The sequence below is a fragment of the Staurois parvus genome, unplaced genomic scaffold (assembly GCF_062004578.1).
Source record: "Staurois parvus isolate SC_StPar_1 unplaced genomic scaffold, SC_StPar_1.0 ptg000426l, whole genome shotgun sequence".
NCBI lineage: Eukaryota > Metazoa > Chordata > Amphibia > Anura > Ranidae > Staurois > Staurois parvus.
In genome coordinates, this window is record NW_028318222.1 from 5,266,103 (window position 1) to 5,284,438 (window position 18,336).

Here is an 18,336-nt window from a genome sequence, read left to right on the forward strand (position 1 = left end):
CCTCTTATGAACTTCCTGATTTAAGCCGTGTCTCTGCACTTCCCGTTTGCCAGATTATTGTGCTCTCCCCAGTCGATATCTTGCTTTCGTCTCCCCTGCTGTTACTCAAATCTTCGCTCCCATTCGTTAACAACCTTTGACTTGTTCCTCGACGACTCTTCTGCCTATTCCCAACCTGCAACCATTCGATGTTGACCTTCAGTTTGTTTACTGACTATGATTCTGCTTGATCCCTAACTACTTATCTGCTACCAGTCCCCAGCTTGTCCACATCCTGGTGGGGCGTACCTGAGGATCATGACCTGGTACTAACACGCAGCTAAACCCATCTCCACTATCAGGAGCTCTGGTGAATACTGGTTAGTACTAATACCCTGCGCCTCAGGTGAACGCATGTCATCCGCCAGGGTGATCTGATTGATACCTGTCCCACTTGTTAGTGGGAGCTGCTACACTGCTATAGCTACTGGCCTCCAAGCCTGACTCCAGCCCGTGACACCTTCCCTACCAGCAGAACACAATAATTACTGCAGGTGGCTATAACCACTGTCAGTAATCACTTGCAAAAAATATCCGACAGGATGGTTGTACCCAAGTTGATCGATGGATCAACTTAAGTACAACCAGCTTGTACATAGATTGATCGAATCCCTGCCGGTTCGCGTTAAACTTGTCGAGATTCAGTCCATCTACGGCAGGCTTAATTTTTCCCTTTTATGCCTGAATTGTATTGTATTAGGCTGAATTGTAAAGAGAAGTGTAGATGGGGGAACCTAGCTATTATAGATCTCAAATCATAAATATACTATATTATTTCTGCCTTACATTTGGATCACCTTTATATGTCACACAGAGCTTTATACTTCTTACTCTCTTAGTTTTTACTTACAGTATATTCATATTTTCATTAACCTATAGAAACTGAAAAATTATCCCACCATACAACTTGATTAATGTAGCAAATGTGTCCTTTTTCCAGGATAAACAAGAGATTTTGCTTGTTTTGGCTAAATAACAAAAACTTGGAATGTTTAATGTCAGTGTCTATTCTTTGGTTATCATTAGTGAACTAAGATAAACACAGGGCACAGCCTATCACTATCTCACTTGCTACTTTTCTGCATTCACGGTAATGCGCAGGGAATCTCTCTATTGCTCCAGAGATTATGCTTGTCATAGCTTTCACATGAATCACAATACTAGTGGAGACTTTACAAATGTAAAAATTTGTTATAAATGTCAGATTTCCCTTAAAAGTAATACACATGTTTTTCTTTGTGACATAGGAGATTCCTGCTTATTAAAACAAGTCGTCGCCCAGCAGACTTCCATCGCGGTGCTTTAGTTCCGACTTGCCTCTAATTCCTAAAAGTTGTTTGAAATATGGGCGTGCACAGCGATCGCAGTGATGTGTAGCAACTCGTGCGCTAGACAAACACGACCGAGCTTTAAAGGAATGTGCCGCCAAAATATTGTTATTGTAGCATGTCACAGGGGTTTTCCAGCTTGGAGTGACAATAATTTATTATTCTTAAAAGGCTTCACTGGAATTTTAAAGTGTTTATCAAAACAAAAAAAATTAGTATGGCTCTGCAATAAATGTACATTTCCTGTACAACTTTATAGCAAGTACAGAAGACTAACTGTTGATTTATCAGCAATGCACTCAGATCTTAAACCGTGTTGTAGGCTGAAAAGACACAGTGGTGTCAGCCCTGCCCAATTTATTTTGCTATACTACTCAACCACTCCCACTCTCAGATTTGTACAGCGTAAAGACCAACCATTCTGCAGGCCATGTCCAAGTTCATCATTAGGGTTTACTTGCACGTAATATACTTTGTAGCTCATTGATCAAAGTGAATTGAGGAAACCAATCAGATCATCCCTTTACAACTTCATTTCCAGTACAGAAGAATTTTATTTGTTGCTTGGGGTAAACTAGACTTCATAAAATACATGCAGACTTAAAATCAGACAACTGCCTTTCTTTACATAAAGCTGAACAATGTGAAAAAAATACATATAAGAGCTGGGAAAATGTGGAATAGACTCCCTCAAGAGTTGGTTCTGTTCAGTTCAGTGGATTACGTTAACCACTTCCTGTCCAGGCCAATTTTCAGCTTTCAGCGCTATCACACTTTGAATGACAATTGCGCAGTTATGCAACACTGTACCCATATGAATTTTTTAGCATTTTTTTGAGACAGATAAAGCTTTATTTTGGTGGTATTTATTCACCACTGGGATTTTTATTTTTTTTGCTATGTAAATTAAAAAGTCCAAAAATTTTGAAAAAAAGTGTTTTTCTTATACAATTTTGCAAATAAATAGTATTTCATAATAAATCTTGGCCAAAATTTATTCCGTTATATTTTTAGTAAAAAACAAAAATAACCCAAATTAGTTTATAACCAAAATTATACATTTTAAACATTTTTTTTATATATTATTTTTTATTTATTATTATTTTTTTACATACTGTCACCCTAGCAGTACAGTGTCACCATGGTGACACTGTACTACTTGTGGGGGCTGATGAATATATATATTTTTTTTACACTGATTGCTTTTACACCCATAAAGGATGTAAAAGCAATAATTTCTCCTTCTATCTAACTGTATTCTTGCAGCCATTGAGAACTACTGAGTGAGCTGTGATTGGTCACAGTTTGTCACATGGTACAAGGCTGTTGTGAATAGCCTTGTACCATGTGACCTCTGTGATCGTTTACAGATTTCACACGTAGTAAGCAATGATGTCACAAGTGACATCTTGCTTACTACTTTGCATGTGATCACTGATTGGCCAATCAGTGATCACATGATTAGGACCTCGTACAGAGGTCCCGTCTGACGATTGGTGTTCCACTGTCCCAGGGAGCACGCACAAGCAGGGTGCGGGGAGGCCGTTTATAAACGGCCACCTGACCCTGCACTGCCACCGTCTGGCCGGTGATATACAACGACCGGCACGAGGTGGTTATAAAAGGCCTGGATTCTTTCTTACATACACAGAATATAACTGGATACTAACATTTATAGTTAACGTTGATCCAGGGAATATTTGATTGCCTCTCGGGGGATCAGGAAGGAATTTTTTCCCCAGCAGGAGCAAATTGGATCATTCTTTGCTGGGTTTTTTTTGCCTTCCTCTGGATCAGCTGTGGGTATAGGATTATAACTTGTGTTTTTTTATATGGTTGAACTGGATGGACTTTTGTCTTTTTTCAGGCAGACTAACTATGTAACTATACTGTATATGCAGTCAACAGTCAAAAGAATTAATATAATAGTTTTTGTTTTTCTGAACTGTCCTGTAAAACAACTTAATTACCTTGGGCCACAGGTTGGGCACAAGAGCCATAGACACATGACAAAAATTCTGGATATCAGAATCTGCTCCAACAATTGATGTAATAATCTACTATAGATCTGAATGTATTTTATAACATCACATAACAAAGATATTATGTAAAAATGCTTAGTTCAGAAAGATTGCTAAAGCTAACCTGTGCTCTGCATTGCAACGGTTCAAGCAGATAACTAGAATCATTTAGACTTATGTATACTTTGTGTGTTTCTGTTGTATCAAAAATTTTAGATAGTAGCAAAAGCATGCAAACAAATAAAAATGCATATGATGCTGTTGACCGGGCTAGCAAGCAAAAGGTTCCAAAACGTTACAACTTATGAGTAAATACATTTTTTTTCCTGGCTAGTCTGAGAGCCCCCCACCCACTTTCTAAAGTATCACGGAACCTTTTAAATCCAAACACTCACCTGTAGATATAAGGTTGGGGGCACTGACTGGCAAGGGAAAGTTACTTCCCTAAAGTGTCAAAAATATGTAGCGAGCGCAAAAGAAAAAGAACTGGTGAAAGAGCAGCTAGCACAAAGTGGTAAACCCTCCTAGTACACTAAAACTAGAAACATATACAGAAAGTGCAGCGCTTATGTCCAAAGCATATGAGGAACACAAAATTATTCCTGTGTAAACTGATATAGAAAGTAATTATACAAAAAAACATATATAAGATTAACTTAAATCATAAATAAAGTCCAAAAAGTGCAGTGTCCAGTGGTGTTGTAGAGATCAATCATGACCAGTGACATAAGGTGACAACTGTGAGGAGTGCATCTGTGACAATCCTCCACCACAATGCGCTCATCAGAAGTAAGAGGCAACTAGGCTCTTAGGGAGAGAGGAGCCTACGTGCTGACATCACGCCATTGAGTCCATACGATGGTCCGGCGGCCATGTTTGTAATTGAAACTGTATTTCTTTTATGTGCTCCACGTGCATGCTAATATTTTTATGCAATAAAATACTACACTATATGCCACCATCTCTGGGCTCTGGTTTCTGAGATCTTTTATCTAGGATTTATTATCTCCAGATGTATTGCTTATCCATGCACTGGAGCTGATACATCTGCCTTAGAGGGATCCCTATATAGAGCCCAGGAGCACTGGATATTTGGCCATCTATCCCTGCAGTGGAAAGGTTACATCTTTTGGAGAGATTTCTGTACAGAGCCTAGTTGCCTCTTACTTCTGGTGAGTTCATAGTGGTGGAGGATTGTCACAGATGCACTCTTCACAGATGTCACCTTAAGTCACTGGAAAGTTACTTCACTGTTCATGGTCTAACCACATGCTGATAAGACTCAGTATGGTAACTAGCTCTAGTTCCCAACTTTCAGCCCTTTGGAGCTTATTGTAGGGCCATTGGGCCCCAGCAGTATGAGAAGGAACATTCATTTTTAAAGGAACCCTAATGGCTGTGATTACTAGCAGCTTCATGTAACATGTCCTCAATTTTTGACTGTTGAAGTGGAAAATTAGTGACAGACCCATAAGAAATATAGAAAATATAAGCCGTGCTCCAAAACTAAGCTCTTGTACTTAATGATTGACAGAAAAAGACTGTATACAATCATGTCTGCACCCAAAACCAACCTTGACATGTTTCACCACTGCTGATTCGCTCCCTATCCTTGACAGCATGCCAGCAGTGGTGAAATGTGTCAACGTTGGTTTTAGGTGCAGACATGGTTGTATGCATTCTTTTCTGACAATCACTAAATACAAATAGGAAGAGCTTAGTTTTGGACTGTGGTCTTTACTTTCTATATATCTGAAGAAGAGTGGAGATGGGCTGTGAAAGCTAGCCTCAGATTGGAGTACTAAAAGGAGTGAGTCTGGAGCAGAGCATGGCTTTGGGGATGGACAGGTAAGGTTATCTTATTAGTATTGCTATTTTAAAGTATTGATGTTGTCGTAAGTGATCTGGTACCCAAGCTGACTACTTCTACATGCCAGAGGATCTCCACAGTCTCCTTAGCTTGTAAGTGTAATGTAGCAAAGATGTAAATTGAAGTGAAGCTAAAAGATCCTGATATGTCTTTATTCCAATATGAATTAAAGGGGTAATCCAAAGAGTAAAGCGTTTTGGGGGACCAAAAACTCCCCCTTCATCAGAGTTTGAGATCGAACTTGATGTGAATGGACTAGAAGGGAATTGGACCCTAAATGGAATTTCCTTCAGTGTGATTATAAGCACGGGTCTTGTCAGCAGCTTGTTTGGCAGGATTGCTGCCAAACCAACTGCTGACAAGACCTGTGCTTGGACCATAAAGGTCCAAAGGATCAGGAGAAAACAGGCAGAAGACAGGTCCGTGTCCGCTTAGTTTATGCAGAATGGACATGGACAGAGCCTACTCTGCTCCAGGGTAGCCAGGAGTAAATTAACTCTACTGACGGATCCTTTTACATTTCTTTTTTAGTGGATCAGACAAGATTGGAGGCAGGCAGCTGTAAACTGTCCATAGGGGTAAATGGAGGGTTTGATCAGGTCTGCCTGAAAAACTGACAGGTCTACCTAATTGAAACCTTTGCACGAAAGAGGCCTAAAGGTCCAGTTCACTTCTAATCCAATCACATTGCCTTCAACAGAAAGATCAGATGAAGAGGACATTTTGAGACTCTCCAAATGCTTTGGCTATTTCCACAATCACTGACCATCCCCTCTAGTAAGCACACAGTTTCTGACAGTCTTCCGTCGTATTAACCCTACTGAACATTGTGGTAATGTCAGGATCGCCATCAAACCACTATCTTTTTTTAGTATAGTCACTTCCTCATTACCTAGACCAGTGAGCTCCTTCACCGTTCCTCCTCAAGTGAGGGAGATTCCGATGCGTCTCAGGCCAGTGAGGGAGCCATATAATTGATGTAAGTGGAGGTCTGTCCCAGGTGACTCTGCTGATGGCAATGTTACCATATGGTGCGACATCAGGCTATCTAGTAAATGGACCACCACTAAAACTTAGCAATGGTAATGTGACTTTGACTTTGCAGTTGCATTTACCAAGAAACATTTTTTCTTTTTGAAAGGGGCTTATTGGCCAATTTTTCCCAGACAGAATTTTCTGAAGTCTCCAGATTTGTTCCTGATACATGAGAAAAGAAGTGGTTAATTTTTTTTTCTTTTAATGACAGGAAAACAAAACAGGAGTTGGCAGGAGAGCATTGCAGGTAATCCCCACAGCTTAGCATGCGCTCGTACCAGCACTAACATGTTCTCAATACATGGATGAGGTACAAAAGAACCTTTTTAATATATTGCAGAGAGAAGGCAATTTACAGAACCAATCCTTGTCCCAGATTGCTGACAGGTTCTGTGCGTCAGAGCCTGAATATGTTCCATCAGTGAGAATGTAGGAAGCACTTTCTATAGTAGCCTTCCATTAACTATATTTTACCTGCAATTAGGTTTGTAAGGTAGAGTACCGTACATACTCTTGTATCCACTTATCTTATATAACAAAGGGAGAGTGACCACACCTTTCATAGTTTACAGTTCTGCAAACTTACCACAATAGTGACATTCACCCTGTCCCCTAAACATATCTCATTTGCCACTATTATTATCTAGTAGAACAGTCGCTCCCACCGCAAGCCTGATTTCTGAATTCCCCTGGTATATGTCAACTACAGAGCCCACTGGAAGTTACAGAAATATTTCTGCATTTAGTTAGTCATTGCACTTAAAGCTTAACTCCAGGATAAGAAAATATTATCTAAATACATTCATTATGTGTGTTCTTCCTTCAATCTTGGTGTGCTTTGTGTATTTATTCCAGATCTATGCAGTAATCCAGTGTTAAACTCTGCTTCTGTGTTTCCAATAAGTCCTCATGCACACTGGCCGTTTTTACAGCGGCTGTTTTTGGCTTTTGGCATTTTTTTCTGCAGCCAGTAAACTCCCCAGCATGTTGTACTATGTGTCCATGCACACATAGGCTTTAATTAGCATTTTTTGTCTGGGGTGTTTTTTGGCTTAAAAAAACAGAACTAGTGGGTTTCTAGGGGAGTTTTTTAGCTGTAAAACTGCTCTAACACTGAAAACACGCTAAAACTCTGCAAACCTGCATTTTTGAAAACGCTAAAAAGCACAAAAGCAGAAAAACGCAGCACAACGCGACTAAACGCTAATGAAAACATGCTAAAAAACTTTACACAACTAACGCTACCAGCGTTATTAAAATGCCCAGTGTGCATGGAGCCTGCTGCTTTCTCCTATAGTTTTCTGTAGGCGGCCTGGAGTGGGTGGGGCCTGCTGGGTCCCTCTCACAGCTCTTCTCTGCACAGGCTACATACAGCACAGTAAAGATGCCATTGCTACCTTTACAAGGCAAAAAAAGGCAAAAAATAGGCTGCATGGAATCCCCTCCTTTGGATGCACAATGCTAGGTGAACAGGAACATCAAGTTGTTGCACTTTTTTCTATTCTAAAATGACAGTATGGAAAAAATGTGTGTAATTTAGTCCAAAAAATGGACTCCCTGATTGGAGGAGAGAATACAAAGACCTCATCAATGAGTTGATCACCATCTAATCACAGCCTTGACCACCCTATATTGCTTTAAAGCAACCTGGTGTTGACTCGGGATATAGTAATAAAGCATTTGACATAATAGCCAGGCAAGTAGTATTTTCAAAAGCAAAAATCAGCGATGGCAGCCTTTTTACTTTCTCAGTATAAGTTTTAAGTAAAGGTAAAAAAAAAAGACCAAAACTAGAAATCTAGCAGACTGGCTAATATTTGCAGATACACTACATGTATATTGACAAAAGTATTGGGATGCCTGCCTTCACACGCACATCAACTTTAATGGCATCCCAGTCTTAGTCCGTAATATTCAATATTGAGTTGGCCCGCCCTTTGCAGCTATAATAACTTCAACTCTTCTGGGAAGGCTGTCCACAAGGTTTAGGAGTGTGTCTATGGGAATGTTTGACCATTCTTCCAGAAGCGCATTTGTGAGGTCAATCACTGATGTCAGACGAGAAGGCCTGGCTCACAGTCTTCGCTCTAATTAATCCCAAAGGTGTTCTATCGGGTTGAGGTCAGGACTCTGTACAGGCCAGTCAAGTTCCTCCACCCCAAACTCGCTCATCTATGTCTTTATGGACCTTGCTTTGTGCCCAGTCATGTTGGAACAGGACAAATTGTTCCCACAAAGCTTGGAGCATTAAATTATCCAAAATGTCTTGGTATGCTGACGCCTCAAGAGTTCCCTTCATTGGAACTAAGGGATCAAGCCCAACCCCTGAAAAATAACCCCACGCCATAATCCCCCCTCCACCAAACTTTACACTTGGCACAATGTAGTCAGGCAAGTACTGTTCTCCTAGTAACTGCCAAACCTAGACACGTCCATTGGATTGCCAGACAGAGAAGCTTGATTCGTCACTCCAGAGAACACGTTTCCACTGCTCTAGAGTCCAGTGGCAGTGTGCTTTACACCACTGCATCCGAGGCTTTGCATTGCGCTTGATGATGTAAGGCTTGGATGCAGCTGCTCAGCCATGGAAACCCATTCCATGAAGCTCTCTATGCGCTGTTGTTGTGCTAATCTGAAGGCCACACAAAGTTTGGAGGTCTTTAGCTATTGACTCTGCAGACAGTTGGTGACTTCTGCGCACTGTGCACTTCATTTTATGTGGCCTACTACTTGGTGGCTGAGTTGCTGTTGTTCCCAGTAGTTTCCATCTTGTTATAATACCACCAACAGTTGACCGTGGAATATTTAGTAGCAAGGACATTTCATGCATGGACTTATTGCACAGGTGACAACCTATTATGGTACCACACTTGAATTCACCAAGCTCCTGAGAGCGACCCATTCTTTCACAAATGTTTGTAGAAGCAGTCTGCATGCCTAGGTTCTTGATTCTTTATACCTGTGGCCATGGAGGGGATTGGAACACATGCATCCAATTATTTGGAGGGGTGTCCCAATACTTTTGGTAATATAGTGTATCTGTTATCTGTTCATCAGCCCAATCCTGCTGATCAGTGTCATGGTCCACATGTTTGAGTCGAACGTCAGTGAACACACAAACGGCATGGGCGTTTGGCGGGCTGATCGCCCAACGCGCCCCACAATGCAATGCGCCCTGACAGTGCATTGTGATTGGCCAAAGCATAGCACCTGACCACAGGTTGATCCCGCCCCTTGTGACATCATCACCCTATTTAAGAACTGTCACCCCGGTGCAGCTGTCAGATGGCGGAAGTAGAGTCGAGGGCGGAGCAAGGTTTTTTTGGGTCAGCAGTGGCAGCGTGCATCGTGATTGACATTGGATCTACTTGAGGGGGCATTTTTTTCATTTTTATTTTTTAATTAAGGACTTGTCTCCTGTCTTTTTTTACACTACACATTTTTTTTTATGAATGGGTAGTGGTACCATGTACCACATACTCATTCACATAGGGTGGAAGGAGCCAAGATCTTAGGGCCATCTTCCTAAAGGGGGCTTCCAGATTCCAACAAGCCCCCCACCTGCAGACTCCCAAAACCACAGACCAGGGTTGTGGGGAAGAGACCCTTGTCCTCATCGGCATGAGGACACCATCCTAATCCAGAGGACACGTGGTCTGGTAAGGACCAGGGAGGGGGGGTGCCCGTTCCCCCCCCCTTTTCCTGGCCTGCCAGGCCTATGCTCAGAGCAAGGCTCTGGTAAGAATTTAGGGGGACCCCATGCTTTTTTTGCCCCATTTTTTTGGGGGTGGGGTTTCTCTTAAAAGTCCTACCACGCCTAAAGGGCCTGGTATGGCTTTTAGGGGGAACCCCATGCACTTATAAAAAAAAAGTTTTTACTGTTTTGTTTTTGTTTTGTTTTTTTCTAAAAATGTCATTTTTTTTAAATGTCAGTCCTACTGCAGCAGGTTCTATACATTGTACAGATGTGCAAATTTGCAGGTAGTTTAGGAGGACCCTCCAGACATGATATCTAAAGGAATCTTTCATTTTTTTTTTACTTTAAGCAATGAAAAATGACTGCCCCTTTAAAAACAGTACTTTTTGAAAAAATTTTTTTCACTTTCACTGATTCATGTCCCTCAGGGCAGTACCCGAGTCCCCATACCCATTTTATGGCTAATAACTTGCATATAAGCCTTCAAAATGGGCACTTTTGAATTTACAAGTTCGAGTCCCATAGACATGCATTATGTTTGATGTTCGCCTTAGAACTTTCTTTAGGTTCGAATGTCCTACCGCAAACCGAACAGGGGGTGTTCAGACCATCGCTACTGATCAGTCCAGTCCACACAGTCCAATTTGTTAATTTGCGCCAACATTTATTTTCAAATAAAAGCTGAATCTAATTGGTTTCTAGAAGTTTTGGCAGTCCGTTGCTCTTTCTGTGTTAAAGTGATTCTGAAGGTTTGTTTTTTTTTGTTTGTTTTTTAATATAACAAACATGTCATACTTACCTGCTCTGTGCAGTGGTTTTGCACAGAGCAACACCAATCCTCTTCTTCTCATGTCCCACACCGGTGCTCCTGGCTCCTCTCTATTGATCAGTGCCCCCAATAGCAAGCCACTGGTGGCACTGGTGTGTGCTCGCTCCCTGGCCCCACTCTGTGCATTCATAAAACACATAGAGCCATGGTTCAGCCTCACCCCCTGCTCTCCTCATTGGCTCACTGGCTGTGTTTGACAGAACAGTGGGAGTCAATGGCTCCTGCTCCAGTGTCTCAGCCAATGAGGAGAGGGAGTCTCAGGATAACCGAGAGTCTCCTGCACATTGCTGGATCGAGAGGGGGCTTAGGTAAGTATTAGAGGGGCTGAGGAAGAAGCAGTTTTTGAAACTTTCAGCCTTTAAAACCACTTTAAAAAATAAAATAATATAATAGTGAAGTAAAAAAATGGTACATTACCTTTTACTTTTTGTTTGGATTTAATTAACTAATTAATGGTTTTAAACCCGTCTAAAATACTATAGCACAAAATTGTACACAAAAGATTATTTTTATTCCATTTTATCGGCTATTTTACATCAGTGTGCTTATGTACACAAGTTATAAAATAATAAACATTTTATGTTCTCAACCTACAAAGCCATTACTTTGTGCCACACACCGGTGCCAAAAAAACTGAATTCTACCTATTTGGGCACAATATCAAAAATGTGTTTTCATCATGTAGAAGATAGATAGGCTACACTATATACACCATACGGTACTTCTCAATTTTAATTATCTAATCTACTTCATTCCTATCTTAAATCGGTGCCAAGCAGCATGCACATGATGAAACTTGCAATGCCAATGCTTATTAAAACATGAAATGTCAAGTTATCTTTTTTTACAGTAAAGTGGACCTGGTATCAGATATATTTTTTATGTTTGGTAAACACATGCTATACAAATGTAGGTGTAACCTCTTACAGTGTCCCCCCTTACAAGGCCTTCGAGTGCCTTTCTCTCCAGAAGAATGGAGCCATCTTTCTTTAGCATCTGCTTTGTGAGACGCTGGCCAAGAGATGACACAATCCCGTAAATAATGGCGCATGAGCAGTTCTTGATTGTGTTTACAAATGCACATGGGAAACTGCTGTACTAATAGGATTTTAATGTGAGTGTCCATTTATTTGGCGTTTTTTCATTAATAAAGCGGTATTACACTATGGAGGTCTTTCTCTTTACCCCTGTCATGCATGCCTGAGCCTATTGTGTGAAAGGGATATTTGATGCGCTGCGTTATAATCGGAGCCCGATTGGACTCAGTGGAGCCATAGTGTGGGAAGCCGTCTGGTTTGAGGCCCTTAAGGGTCGATGTTAGGAGGTGAGGAGGCACTTTAGCCACTGTGGGATAAGTCACAAAGAGTGTCACTGAGAGCACTTTTAGTGTACACTGAAGATTGAAGCACTTTTTGTTGGACTGGTCACTATTGATGTTTACACTGAACGATTTTATTCAATTGTCGTTTTGTTTTTTTTCTATTTGTGTTGTTACACCTATCACTTGATATATTAATAATGGATATCTAATTTTTGGTATATATTTCACTCTACCTGGTGTGTATACATATTGTTTAGCAGACCAGGCATTTTTTACACAGTGTGTTGCTGTTTTTAAGCACGGGTCACTTTGTATTATTTCAAGGATTGGAGTCTCACGTTAATATTATTTATGTATATATATCTATTTTGGGTATATATTTCATTTAACCTGGTGTGTTTATATTTTTATTGGCACATCAGGCACTTGTTTTTGCACAGTGTGTTGCTGTTTTAAGCACACGTCACTCTATATTATTTAAAAGATTGGAGTCTCACGTTTTAATTATTGCTTATTAATGTATATTTATTCACCTATATTTGTGTGTATATACACTGATTTGTTGCATTTGCATAGCGCTTCACCATTTTTTGTTATAGCTTTCTGCTACAGCTCCTTCCCTTGCTACAAGGTTACAATGTACAGTCTGATAAGTGAGAGAGGAGACTGAGGAAATGCTTCCTCCTACCTGCAAAAGACTGATGACATCTTCTTAACCTAGGTACAGTCACTTGGAAGGTGTTTAAAGACTGCTTTGTGCTAATAATAGATACAGCTTTTTCTTAAATAATATATTATTGTTGTACTGTATATTGTTATATGTCAGAAATGTAGTCATGCAGACTTGTAAAGTTAATGAACAGTTAAAGAGCAATCCACTCATTAATGAATGTTTGCCAGTCCATAAATGTAATAGATTCTGCATGTGATTCTGCATGGACACAAAGCCAGACTTGGTGACAATCTTCTAATGTCTAAAGATGCCTTAAATGATATTTCCATATTTGCAGTCAAATTTGAGAAAAACCTCACTATGTGGTTGTTATGTGTTTCCATTAACACAGCATACCTACAATAAAAAATATAATCTTGCTTTTTAAATATTTCTCGGACGAAAGTGTAATAGCAGACTGCAAGCATTTCTCAGCAAGTTCAGGGTAAAGCAGCCCATAAATGAGTTTGTTTGTTTTTTTTCATTCAATCAGTGAGTTGAACAAAAAGAAAACTGACTTGATTCTCCCCATGCACACACAAGATGTGGATAGGGGAATCCTCCCCACTGAGCTATTGTATTATGATAACAAGGAGACTTCCCTGCTATCAGAATACACTGATCGGTGTTGCAGGCTATAGCCTGCAGCGTGGATTGAGCATGGAAAACACGATAGGGCTGGTTTTACAGAAGTTGATAAGTAGATTGACTTCTGTAGAACTGCAGTGCCCGGATTGAAGTTTCGGATGGTCCCTGCTGTCCCTGATCACCACACCAATTACAGTGTCCTTGATCAATGCCACACCAGCTCAAGTGTCATCAGACCAGTGTATGCCAGCAACAGTGTTCCTTATCACCACCACACCAGTCATATTGTCCCAAATCATCACCAGACTGGTCATATTGTTCCTGATCACCTCCACACCAGTCATATTGTCCATAATCACCACCACACCAGTTATATTGTCCCTAATCACCTCCACACCAGTCATATTGTCCCTAATCACCACCACACCAGTTGCAGTGCCCCTGATCACCGCTACAGCAGTCATATTGTCCCTAATCAATGCAACACCAGTTACAGTGTCCCCGATCATCGCCACACCAGTTACACTGTCCCTGATCACTGCCACACCAGTTACACTGTCCCTGATCACTGCTACACCAGTTGCAGTGCCCCTGATCACCACCAGCACACCAGTCATATTGTCCCTTATCACCACCACCACACCAAGTACAGTGTTCCTGATCACCGTTACAGCAGACATATTGTCCCTAATCACTGCAACACCAGTTACAGTGTCCCTAATCACTGCCACACCAGTTACAGTGTCCCTGATCACCGCCACACCAGTTACACTGTCCCTGATCACTGCCACACCAGTTACACTGTCCCTGATCACTGCCACCCCAGTTACAGTTGTGACCAAAATTATTCAACCCCCACTGAAATTGAGTGTTTTGGCCAGTTTGACATTGCTTTTGATCATTCAGTCATCTTGCTTACATTTACATTAAAGAGGCACTTGTAGGTCAGACAAATATAACATAACAGTTATAATGAAATAACCACAAATGTCTTTTCTGTGCTCACAGCATTATCAGTTTTATTCAACCCCCAAGTGACATTCAATCTTAGTACTTAGTACAGCATCCTTTTACAGTTATAACAGCTTTTAAACGTGAAGCATAGCTTGACACAAGTGTCTTGCAGCGATCTACGGGTATCTTCGCCCATTCTTCATGGGCAAAGGCCTCCAGTTCAGTCACATTCTTAGGCTTGCGCACTGCAACTGCTTTCTTTAAGTCCCACCAGAGGTTCTCAATCGGATTTAAGTCTGGTGACTGCGATGGCCACTCCAAAATGTTCCAGCCTTTCCTCTGCAACCATGCTCTAGTGGACTTGGAGGTATGCTTGGGATCATTGTCCTGTTGAAAGGTCCAACGTCTCCCAAGCCTCAGGTGTGTGACGGACTGCATCACGTTTCCATCCAATATCTCCTGGTACTGAAGAGAATTCATGGTACCTTGCACACGCTGAAGCTTCCCTGTACCTGCAGAAGCAAAACAGCCCCAAAGCATGATTGACCCTCCACCATGCTTCACAGTAGGCAAGGTGTTCTTTTCATCATAGGCCTTGTTCTTCCTCCTCCAAACATAGCGTTGATCCATGGGCCCAAACAGTTCTAATTTTGTTTCATCAGTCCACAGAACACTATCCCACAACTTTTGTGGTTTGTCCACATGGCTTTTGGCATACTGCAGTCGACTCTTCTTATTCTTTGGAGACAGCAAGGGGGTACGCCTGGGAGTTCTGGCACGGAGGCCTTCATTACGCAGTGTGCGTCTTATTGTCTGGGCTGAAACTTCTGTACCCACATCTGACAAATCTTTTCTCAGTTCCTCAGCAGTCACACGGGGACTTCTCTCCACTCTACGCTTCAGGTAGCGCACAGCAGTCGAAGTCAGCATCTTCTTTCTGCCACGACCAGGTAGCGTTTCAACAGTGCCCTTTGCCTTGAATTTGCGAATGATGCTTCCTAAGGTGTCTCTTGGTATGTTTAACATCTTTGCAATCTTCTTATAGCCATTGCCCTTCCTGTGAAGAGAAATCACCTCTTCTCTTGTCTTCCTGGACCATTCTCTTGCCTTCACCATGTTTGTAACCACACCAGTAAATGTCTAGAAGGAGCTGAGTATCACAGTCATTTTAAAGCTGCCTAATTGGTGCTTATTATGCTTGATTGCTGCTCGGTGACATCCACAGGTGTTTTCAATACCTGATGGAAAGCACCTGTATGAACCTCTGTTCTTCAGAGTGGTAGTCTTTAAGGGGTTGAATAATTGTGGCAATGAAGAAACCACATAAGAACCATTTACTACTGTATTACATAAACAATTGATGTCATTTTAGTTGCATTTGGGTAGTTACAACGTCCTTGTAGGATTTGATTCTGAATACAATTCCAAATGTACACTATAGTCCCTAAACCCCTTTACAGCATTGGGGGTTGAATAATTTTGGTCACAACTGTAGTATCCCTGATTACCGCCACACCAGTTACAGTGTTCCTAATCACCACCACACCAGTTGCAGTGTCTTTGATCACTGCCATACCAGGTACAGTGTCCCTGATCACCACTACAGCAGTCATATTGTGCCTAATCACTGCAACACCAGTTACAGTGTCCCTGATCACCGCCACACCAGTTACACTGTCCCTGATCACTGCCACACCAGTTAGTGTCCCTGATCACCGCCACACCAGTTACAGTGTCCCTGATCACCGCCACACCAGTTACAGTGTCCCTGATCACCGCCACACCAGTTACAGTGTCCCTGATCACCGCGACACCAGTTACAGTGTCCCTGATCACCTCCACACCAGTTACAGTGTCCCTGATCACCACCGCACCAATTACAGTGTCCCTGGTCTCCGCCACAGCAGTCCTATTGTATCTAATCATTGGCATACCAGTGGCCCTCATCATCTCCACACCAATTACAGCATCCTTCATCACCCCCACACCAGTCCCAATGTCACCAGACCAGTGTAAGTTAGCAGCAGTGTTCCTGATTGCTGCTACACTAGTCCCCTGTGTCACCAGATCCGTGTAAGCCAGCAACAGTGTCCCTGATCACCGAAAAACACAAATTCCACCGTCTCCAGACCAGTGCAGTAAGCAACAGTGCTCCTGATTACCACCATACCAGTGCAGTTTTGGCTCTGCCTGCCACCTGTATTAACCCTGGTCTTTTTCTCTGCCACAATTCTGTCTGCTGCCTGGACCAGTCCTCTGGGTGTTTGTGGATCATTTCTGCCAGCAGTCTGAACTGACCCATCTGCATATTCTGCTGACTATGTTCCTGCAAGACATCAGTCCTTGCCATTTCCTGTGGACAACTGGAACCACAGGAACTCTTTTGTTCTTCCTTTCTTCAACCTCCTGTAACTCCTGGCCAGTGAACATGGAATTCCTGGGGCAGTCATGTACCAGTAGGCTAGGCTTGCTTGGCTTATAGGAACTGGGACTGCTGTTGGTGATGCTACACTAGGCTATATTTCCTGATCACTCATACAGAGGAGACCATTACTGTACATTTGTTTTTTTTACACAATTGGTTGATTTGTGTGATACAAAAAATACAATGTCTGGTTCATAATCAGTCGCTTTTAATTCTAAGTATGTCCATGATGTATGTGAGAAATATCTTATTAAATTGACAACTCTGTGAAAACAAAAACATTTTCTTTCCATGTTTTCCAAAACCTGGTGGCAAAAAAATAAGTCTTCAAAAGTCTCACCATGCCTCTCAGAAAATACCTTGGGGTGTTTGCTTTCCAAAATGTGGTCATTTTGTGGGTGTTTCTAATGTACTGGTTCTCCTTTGTCTACAAAAATGTGATAGATAGTAAGAAAATTAGATGCATAATTTATGCCCTTGAAACACCTGAAGGTGCTCCTTGGATTTTGGGCTCCTCCATGAGGCAAGGCTATGAAAAAGTCTCATGCATGTGATGTCACCATACTCGGAAGGAGTAGCAGAACATGTTTTAGATTATAATTTCAAGTATTCCTATGGTGTGTGTTAGAAATATCTTATTAATTGAAAACTTTGTTTATAAAAAAATACCTTTTCCTTTTCTTTTCTGTATTTTCCAAAAACTTGTGGCAAAAATTTACATTTTCAAAAGACTCACTACGCCTTTCAGAAAATACCTTAGAGTGTTTGTTTTCCAAAATGGGGTTTTGTTGTGGGTGTTTTCACTGTCCTGGTGCTCTAGAGTCTCCAAAATTGTTATAAGTACTCAGGAAATTAAATGTGTAATTTATGGCCCTGCAATGCTGATTGGATTTTGGGTCCCTCTATGCATCTAGGCCAGCAATGGGCAAACTACGGCCCGCGGGCCGTATACGGTGCAGTAAGTGCAGTAAGCAACAGTGCTCCTGATTACCACCATACCAGTGCAGTTTTGGCTCTGCCTGCCACCTGTATTAACCCTGGTCTTTTTCTCTGCCACAATTCTGTCTGCTGCCTGGACCAGTCCTCTGGGTGTTTGTGGATCATTTCTGCCAGCAGTCTGAACTGACCCATCTGCATATTCTGCTGACTATGTTCCTGCAAGACATCAGTCCTTGCCATTTCCTGTGGACAACTGGAACCACAGGAACTCTTTTGTTCTTCCTTTCTTCAACCTCCTGTAACTCCTGGCCAGTGAACATGGAATTCCTGGGGCAGTCATGTACCAGTAGGCTAGGCTTGCTTGGCTTATAGGAACTGGGACTGCTGTTGGTGATGCTACACTAGGCTATATTTCCTGATCACTCATACAGAGGAGACCATTACTGTACATTTGTTTTTTTTACACAATTGGTTGATTTGTGTGATACAAAAAATACAATGTCTGGTTCATAATCAGTCGCTTTTAATTCTAAGTATGTCCATGATGTATGTGAGAAATATCTTATTAAATTGACAAC